At 51.2% G+C, this 9,357-nt stretch overlaps 1 protein-coding gene across 1 annotated transcript in view; it reads left to right on the top strand.

Annotated features, from left to right (window-relative positions):
* The window catches only part of LOC106813969 (F-box only protein 3-like), a 66,200-nt gene that overhangs the window by 50,235 nt on the left and 6,608 nt on the right, over positions 1–9,357 (top strand). The gene's annotated exons all lie outside the window — the stretch shown is intronic.

Here is a 9,357-nt window from a genome sequence, read left to right as displayed (position 1 = left end):
TCATACGTTGCACACACAGCATACCTTCATAAGTCGCCAACAAAAGCCCGCGTTGGAATCCATTCAAACCACTCACAAAACCCCCCGTACACGCGTAGGACACAAACGAGTTCACAGCACTCATGAGACAGTTCCATGCTTGGACAGGAACACTACACATAATATGGCAATCCAAACTGCTTTCACATTCATAAAAACATAAAAAGGGCAACCAAGTGACACAACACGACGTATTCCAAGGCTCCAAAAATTACAAAGCCAACAACAACGCAAAAGCACAGCACAAAAACCATTCAAGCCTGATTTTTCGGTAACGTTTTCCCGATATTAACTGCATCAAGTCCACAAACAATTAAGCAAAAAATAATGACAGCACAACCACGATGAACAAAACACATTTTACTTACAAAGGCGTAACAGCAGGACCATCTATCTCAAACCCCCAACCTAAGAAACAAACCAACAGCAAACCCCAACCCAACAAAAAGTTACTGATTAAGCCCAGGACACACCTGCGCGACATACGAACAGACCACTACTCTTCATCCCACTAAGGACACACTAAAGACAAACATAACATTATAAAAGTAACTGCCCCAACCCAGGCTGACAAATCCCCCAATCGCGGAAAACGATTGGGCCAACAACAACTTATCACCAGGGGGTCCTCATAGCGCCATACACACCTGACACCAGTGGTGCCTACGAAAAGCGTCTAAAACTTTATACTCTGACCTCGCATTCTAACGCATGAATCAGTGCGGTAGCCAAACACCTCAGAGACAACCTGATTAAGCAATTCCAACGGTAGGGCGTAATCAACACACACCCATTGACGCACCGTCCCAAGTACCGGCCACATGCCGTCAAAGAACACCTCGCCGTCAGACAAGACTAATTTAACATAGAACAGACCCAAACCTCCACGGAAGTCATCCAAAAAACACCCAAATCCACGACCTAACGTGCCCTCTCTACAACCACCATCGGGACAGGCCAAAAAGACATGCATCCCTAAGACAACAAAAGCACTGATACAAGCTACAAACGCCACTGTGAAGCATCAAGTACCTCACTGCACCCACATTAAACACTCAGAAAACACTTACTAACCTAATTTGATCACATCCTGTGGTCCGACTTTGCACCGAAGACAGAACCCAAAGACCCGCTTACCACACACACATGGCTGTTTGGGGTCCTTATCATCCGCCGCACTGCTAAAATCCCAAGAAAACCTATTATCGACCCAGCAACACGCCCTATATATTTCCAAAACGAAGGAAAAACTCCCATATGCCGAGGTCTCGACGCTCCTATGCATCAACAACAGTCAATACTTTTAACCGGACAAAACACCACATCGAGTCCTACGAAATCCCAGAAAAGCAAACCCTCAATAAACATCAAGCCCTTCGAACACAGACCCCTTGACACACAACAAACCACAACCACCAAGACACCCAACCACTAAACACAAACAAAAGACCCACCCAAAAAAACGGAAAAAACAAACGATACACCACAAAACCATCACCATCCAAAGAACAACCAACAAACACCAAAGAAGAAAAAAAACAAGAAGAACACAAAACCCCCCCCACAAACACAAAGACTCAATCCAAAAAGAGCACTCCCACACACACGATGACACCATAACACACACCCCTCAACGCACCCCACACCAACCAACACCAGAAAACGAAACACAACACCCACCACACCCAAAAAACAAAAGGAACAACATGAACAAAAAAGCAACCGCATGGATCAAACCGTCGTACAAAAAAAGAGTCAAACTCAACCGTAAACTACCCCACCGAACCCACACAAGAAAATAAAAGCCAGAATAGAACACACAAATATCACCCAAAACATAACATCACTCACACAACAAACCCACCACTCAACCACACACACAACACAATCAGAATCCCTAAGCAAAAAAACAAAACCACAACCCACAAAAAAAACCAAAAACACAAACACAAAAACACCAACGAAAAAAACACAGAACACCAAAAACAGAAATACACCAGCAAACGACAATCAGTCCACCCAGCCCCACCCCGGAATCAAACCCAAACCACAGAACAACACACACCACAAGACCAAACCGATCCCACTCGCTATAAACTCAGTAACAAAACCATGAACACTCAGTACAAGACCCCGACTTCAAGGACTCACAACCCAGAAACCCCAAATATCATCGGAACATCACCAGAGCCCGCAGGTCAAAAAAGAAGCAGAGGCCAAAAATATGGAACCATTACAAACAGGAGAAAATCAACAAGTCGAAACCCAAACACCGCCCAAGATAATTATCGAAACAAAGACACACCCCCTACCACAACAAAACACCCTTACATCAAACAGTCTCTCCACAATTGCAATATAACCGTTGTCAACATAAAAAATACACACCAAACCACCACACCCAACAAACTACAAACTGGCACAAACAGCCACAAACTACAACACACGTAGATAAGATTGAAACCGGAAAACACCCAGATCACTACTATAAAAATAAGAACTTACAGATCAAACGACGAAAAGCCCACAACACGACACCCACCAACCCAACAACACCACCAACCGGCGCCAAAAAACCACCAAAAAATAACAACAACACACCAACCACAAAGAACACCCAAAAAAAAAGCACGACAACACAAAAAACACAGAAGAAATAGACCACAACATCACGACACACACACCCCACAAAAACAAAAAAAAAACACAGAAAACAAAAGCCACCAAACTCAGCATACCAACACCCAAAACACAACGACACAGCCCCCATTACCCCACCTAGCTATACCTCAAAAATACGAAAAAACAAATAAAACACACCAAAACCGCAAACACAAAAACACACACACCAAGAGCGAACAAAAACGTTCCAAATCAAGTAGTAGCCGGCCAAAACAAAAAACAACAATGGAAAATAAGGCCCATACCACCACTAAAATTCTGACATCGATTTTGTCCCCAACACAAAACAAACCATATACGCCCCAAAACATCAACCCTAATTTTGTGCCTCCAAGTACAACTGGCTCAGACAAAAACCCCACACAAACCAAACAGAAACCCATAAAAACCAACTCCACACAAACACACCGCCATACCACAGGCCCCATATAAAATAAACCACAAACCCCAACAAACCACCACGACCCCCCGACACCCCAGCACCGAAAATCAACTCACAAGCTCCACCACAGCCAAGAACACCATCACTGCCACCAAAAAGAACCCGCAAGCACACACACAAACGCCACCAAAACACCAACCCACCCAACACAACTCGCACCACATAAAACAACAATCCGTCTCTACTCCTACCACATCCAAATACAAAAACACCAATCACACCGCACCAGACAAACACAATACAATGGCAAGAGACATAAGCTCAACCCTAAGTAACTAAAACTAACAAAAAAACATCACCTATTCTCATCTCACAAAACAAAACAACCCACCTCAAACTAACCCAACGAACCTCACTATTATCATAACCACAGATCCTACCAACAACCCAACCTCAAAACCAACACCACCAGAAGAAACATCAGGTGACCACACACACCACACCAAAAACACAACACCGCACCGACCCACACCACAACCATAACCTACTACCAACACCAACCACACAACAACCCAATCATCACAACAGTAAACAATCAACACTCCACAAGTACCCAATACTTCTCACATTCACACCGAAAACTCGTTTTTACGATCTCCACACAACTCAACTATAACTGCTCCAATGGAGCATGAAACCCCTAATGTTGACATACATAACAACCCACACAAAGAAACAAACCCAAAACAAACTCCGGGAATATATCATCCAAAGTGCGAACGAATAACATACTCAAGAATAACATCACATAAAGTAATATACAAAGAGGTCAGACAAACAGGCAGAGATATGCTCAAACCGATGCTGACTTCTACCATGGGGCAAACACAACACAACAGTATCTTTCCCAACATATATACTCTTGACTTTATATACACCACCTCCTTCTTCCAACAAAAAACCACCCCCCTCACACCTCATACTATATCCACCACAAAGCAGCAAAAGCCGATCACCAACACCAGCGAAGAGTCAAGATCCTGAAAGAACCGGAAAAACAAACGACCCACATAACACCAAACACAAACAAGCAACAGTGTCATTGACACTCCAATTCATTTATACGTGAAATTATATGCAACAAAAATCATACACAACCACCAAAAAAAACCAACAACCGAAATGTGTGTTTTGATCGGACTAATTTTGGATTTTAAGTCTGGGTCTGTGAGTGTGGTGTGGTGGTGTTGTGTGTGTTGTCGTACTGATCGTGACCCGTCGCGCGTCAAAAGTGCGTAAATTTATTGTGGGCCTGCGGACAAACAATGTGACATCCACGCTGCTAGTACCGATGGCGATATCGGCAACCCGGATCAGAAATCACCACCCAACCCAAACACACCACGAGAGCAAGGTAGAAACACTGACAGCACACGAAAGTTTTACCTAATGGACAAGAAAAATGGAACAAGAGACCAAGATTTTTAAAAACCATTTTTTGAAATCGCAGCATGGCTTCTTTCATCTCCGTTGGTTGAACGCCACCGTACAGGCAAGCCACGGTAGACGTACGACGGCACAGCACTTGGACACAGTGCCGCGCGGATCATAGTCTCATACTCATTTTTCACCGAACACCTCACTCACCCGGCACTGAGCGGAATCGCGACACACGAGTGCATCCACAGCACAGCAGCCGGTGGACAACATAACCCATGCCCACACATGCACCGCCAACCAGCGAACCAACAAAATCCATCACCACCCATCACGTCACTGCACTCTCAGCACATCGGGTCTCTTTTCCATCCCGCGACCTCCAACAGTCACAGATAGCGACGGCAATACGCAGCCCCGGCAAATATGCGCAAGCGCACCATGTACCGCGCTCACGCACGCACCAGATAGCACGCAGTAAGCACAGAATGATCCGCGCCACACATGTTGTTGCTGCAGACAACACGCGTTCTTACGTAAACCACTAGCGAATTAATATCACCTTCGTTCGTTCGCGCAGCCTATAATCTCACGTAACAAATGCGAGCTGCTTTCTCTCCCACTCGGCTAAGACCAGCCAATTAATATAAGACGTAACACAAAAGAACCAAGTAGCTATGACAATGCATAAAGCATTGCATGGCATGCCATGTTGCATAACCGAGATAGGATATTGTATAGTATGGCGAACCATCAACATGATTATAGTCTGGTAACGGTAGCGGTACGAGTGGGCAGTTCAATGGTATGGCATGGTGTGGTAAATGATGCAAGTATGGTAATGGTAAATTGATGGTATGGTATGTATGGTATGGTATGGTAATCGGTATGGTTACAGGTATGGTATGGTATTATCAAGCATCGGTATGGTATGGTATGGTTTATGGTATGGTGGGTGTGGTGTGGTGTGGTGTGGTGCGATGCAGTGCGGTGTGCTGTGCTGTGGCTGTGGTGTGGTGTGGTGTGTGTGCTGTGACTGTGGCCTGTGCTGTGCTGTGCTGTGTGTGTGGTTGTGTGTGGTGTGGTGCGGTGCGGGTGTAGTGTGGTGTGGTGTGGTGTGGTGTGGTGTGGTGTGGTGTGGATGTGGTGTGTGTGGTGTGGTGTGGGTGGTGTGGTGTGGTGTGGTGCTGGTGTGGTGTGGTGTGGTGTGGTGTGGTGTGGTGGTCGGTGTGGTGTGCTGTGGCTGTGGCTGTCTGTGGTGGCTGTGCTGGGTGCTGTGTGCGGTGGGCGGTGCGGTGCGGATGCGGTGCGGTGCGGTGCGGTGGGGCCGGTGCGGTGCGGTGGCGTGCGGTGCGGTGCGGTGCGGTTGGCGGTGGCGGCATGCTGTGGTGGCGGCGTGCTTGTGGTGGGGCGGTGCGAGGTGCGGTGCGGTGGCGGTGCGGTGCGGTGGCGGCACTGCTGTGGTGGCGAAAGCGTGCGCTTGTGGTGCGTCGGTGCGGTGGCGGCGTGGCGGTGCGGTGCGGCGCGGACGCGGCGCGGCGCGGTGCGGTGCGGTGCGGCGTGGGTGCTGTCTGTGGTGGCGGTGCGGTGGCGGTGGGCGGTGGGCGGTGCGGTGTCGGTGTGGTGTGGTGGTGTGGCTGTGGCCTGTGTGGTGTGCGTGTGGTGTGGTGTGGTGTGGTGTGGTGTGGTGCGCGTGCGGTGGGCGGTGCGGTGCGGTGCGGTGCGGTGCGGTGGCGGTGCGTGGCGGTGCGGGTGCGGTGCGGTGGCGGTGCGGTGGCGGTGCGGTCGGTGCGGTGCGGTGGCGTGCGGTGGGCGGTGTGGCGGTGCGGTGCGGTGCGGTGGGAGCGGTGCGGTGCGGTGGCGGTGCGGCTGCGGTGGGCGGTGGCGGTGGCGGTGCGGCTGCGGTGGCGGTGCGGTGCGGTGCGTGCGGGGCGGTGCGGTGGCGGTGGCGGTGAGATGGCGGTGCGGTGACGGTGCGGTGCGGTGCGGTGGGCGGTGGCGGTGCGGTGGGCGGTGCGGTGCGGTGCGGTGCGGTGCCGGTGCGGTGGTCGGTTGGGGCGGTGCGGTGCGGTGCGGTGGCGGTGCGGTGCGGTGCGGTGCGCGTGCGGTGGCCGGTGCGGTGCGGGTGCGGTGCGGTGCGGTTGCGGGCGGTGCGGTGCGGTGCGGTGCGCGTGCGGTGCGGTGCGTGGCGGTGCGGTGCGGTGCGGTGGCGGTGCGGTGCGGTGCGGTGCGGTGGCGGTGCGGTGCGGTGCGGTGGCGGTGGGCGGTGGGCGGTGCGGTGCGGTGCGGTGCGCGTGGGCGGTGCGGTGGCGGTGCGGGTGGCGGTGTGGGCGTGGCCTGTGCTGTGGTGCGGTGGTGGTGGGCGGTGTGCTGTCTACCGTACTGTTTGCTGCTGCTACTGATGCTACTGTTGCTAGCTGCTACTAGCTGCTACTGTTGCTGCTGGCTGTTGTTGCTGAGTGCGACTGTTGCTGCTGCATACTGCTACGCGGCTACTACTGCTACTACTACTATACTGCAGCTGGCTGATTGGCTGCTGCTGCTGGCTGCTGGCTACTACTACTGCCTGTTCCTGATAGTAGCGACTGTTGCTGGCTGCTACTTGCTGCTGCTGCTGCTGGGTGCTGCGCTACTGGCTGCTAAGTACGACTGCTGCTAACTGCTGCTACTACTGCGCTACACTACTACTAACTACGCAGCTGCTATTGCTGGCTGCTGGCTGCTGCTACTACTACTGCTGTTCGCTGGACTAGTAGACTGTTGCTACCGCTACTGCTGCTGCTGCTGCTGCTACTATGGCTGTTACTGGATAGTAACGCACTAGTTGCTGCTACTGCGGGCTGCTCGCTGCGAGGTAATTTACCGTCGGCTTTTCACATTCACAGGGGCAGATGCTAACGATGAATATAACTTCTAATCGAGATGCTGCCGTGGCTTGTGCGGAAGCAGTGCAAATCCTCTGAAGACCATTAACAAACCCATTTCCTAAACGAATTTAGACCGTCCCCGATAAACGTCAAGGACTGCAAGGGCGCCGGCCACTTGACTGGGCACTAAGGCACATTTCGGATTGATTTAGGTCATTCGAAGCCACCCTAGCTTCCGCAAATATGTTGGCGGCAGAACACATATCAAATCAATAGTAATGATAACTGTGTGCGTGCGTGCGTGTGTGCGTGTGTGTGCGTGCGTGTGTACGTGGCATGCGTGTGGTGCGTGCATGCGTGTGTGTGTGTGTGTGTGTGTGGCGGTGCATGCATGTGAAATGCGTGTGCGTGCGTAGGCGTGGCATGCGTGCATGCGGTGCGTTGTGCTGTGATCGCCGTCAGCGACGTACCTACGCCTTGCCTTTTTACGACGCATTATTTTGGAGCGTCAGACTCGTATTTGCTCCTCATTGCCTGTGATGCTGCTACTGCTGCTACTGCTGCTGCTGCTGCTGCTACTACTACTACTGCTGCTGCTGCTACTGCTGCTACTGCTGCTGCTGCTGCTGCTACTACTACTACTGCTACTGCTGCTGCTGCTGCTACTGCTGCTGCTACTGCTGCTGCTACTACTACTGCTGCTGCTGCTACTGCTGCTACTGCTGCTGCTGCTACTGCTGCTACTACTGCTGCTGCTGCTGCTGCTGCTACTGCTGCTACTACTGCTGCTGCTGCTACTGCTGCTACTGCTGCTGCTGCTACTGCTGCTACTACTGCTGCTGCTGCTGCTGCTACTGCTGCTACTGCGGCTGCTACTGCTGCTGCTGCTGCTGCTACTACTACTGCTGCTGCTGCTGCTGCTACTGTTGCTGCTACTACTGCTGCTGCTGCTGCTGCTACGGCTGCTGCTGCTGCTGCTGCTGCTGCTACTGCTACTGTTGCTACTGCTACTGCTGCTACTACTGCTACTGCTACTACTGCTGCTACTGTTGCTGCTACTGCTACCACTGCCAGTACGACTGTTGCTGCTGCTGCTGCCGAGGTATTTTCCGTCGCTTTCGCAATCACAGCAGATGCTAACGATGATTATAACGTCTAATGAGGTCTGCCGTGCTGTCGGACGCAGTGCCAATCCCTCTGAAGACCAATTAACCCATTTCCTAACGAATTAGACCTCCCCGATAACGTCAAGGACTCAAGGGCGCCACTTGCTGGGCAGCTGAGCAAACTTCGGATGATTTAGTCATGAACCAATAGCTTCGCAAATATGTTGCGAAAGAACAAATTCAAAAACATTGCGTGCGTGCATGCGTGTGCGTGCGTGCGTGTGCGCGCGTGCATGCGTGTGTGCGTGCGTGCGTGCGTGCGTGCGTGTGGGTGGGTGTGTGTGTGGGTGGGTGAGTGTGTGTGTGTGGGTGTGTGTGTGTGCGCGCGCGCACGCGTGCGTGCGTGTGTATGAGTATGTGTGTGTGTGTATATGTGTGTGTGTAATGTGTGTGCGTGCGTGCGTGCGTGCGTGCATGTGTGTGTGTGTGCGTGGGTTCCTGTGTGTATGAGTGTGTGTGCGTGCGTGTGTGCGTGCGTGCGTGCGTGCGTGCATTCATGTGCGTGTGTGTGTGGGGGTGTATGACACGCGCACAACCTACGATGAGGTATCGCCTTACATTCTCACACGGAATTGCATACGTGAGGCATTAGTGCATTTTACTTGAGAAAATCACACGAATCTGTGTATTGCCGATGTTGCGAGGTTGAAGGCGACCTGTTTGTGCGTGTGAGTGTGTTTTCGAGCGTCGTACTGTTTGCGAGGCTAACGTGTCTAAACCTAATACCTAATGTTAATCCTGCAAATCCCGCTAGATTCAAGGGCGATATATATATATATATATA

This window comes from Priapulus caudatus, unplaced genomic scaffold (genome assembly GCF_000485595.1).
Source record: "Priapulus caudatus unplaced genomic scaffold, Priapulus_caudatus-5.0.1 Scaffold850, whole genome shotgun sequence".
NCBI classification, from domain to species: domain Eukaryota; kingdom Metazoa; phylum Priapulida; class Priapulimorpha; order Priapulimorphida; family Priapulidae; genus Priapulus; species Priapulus caudatus.
The sequence above is the reverse complement of the archived record's forward strand: the minus strand, read 5'-3'. Positions and strand labels throughout refer to the sequence as shown.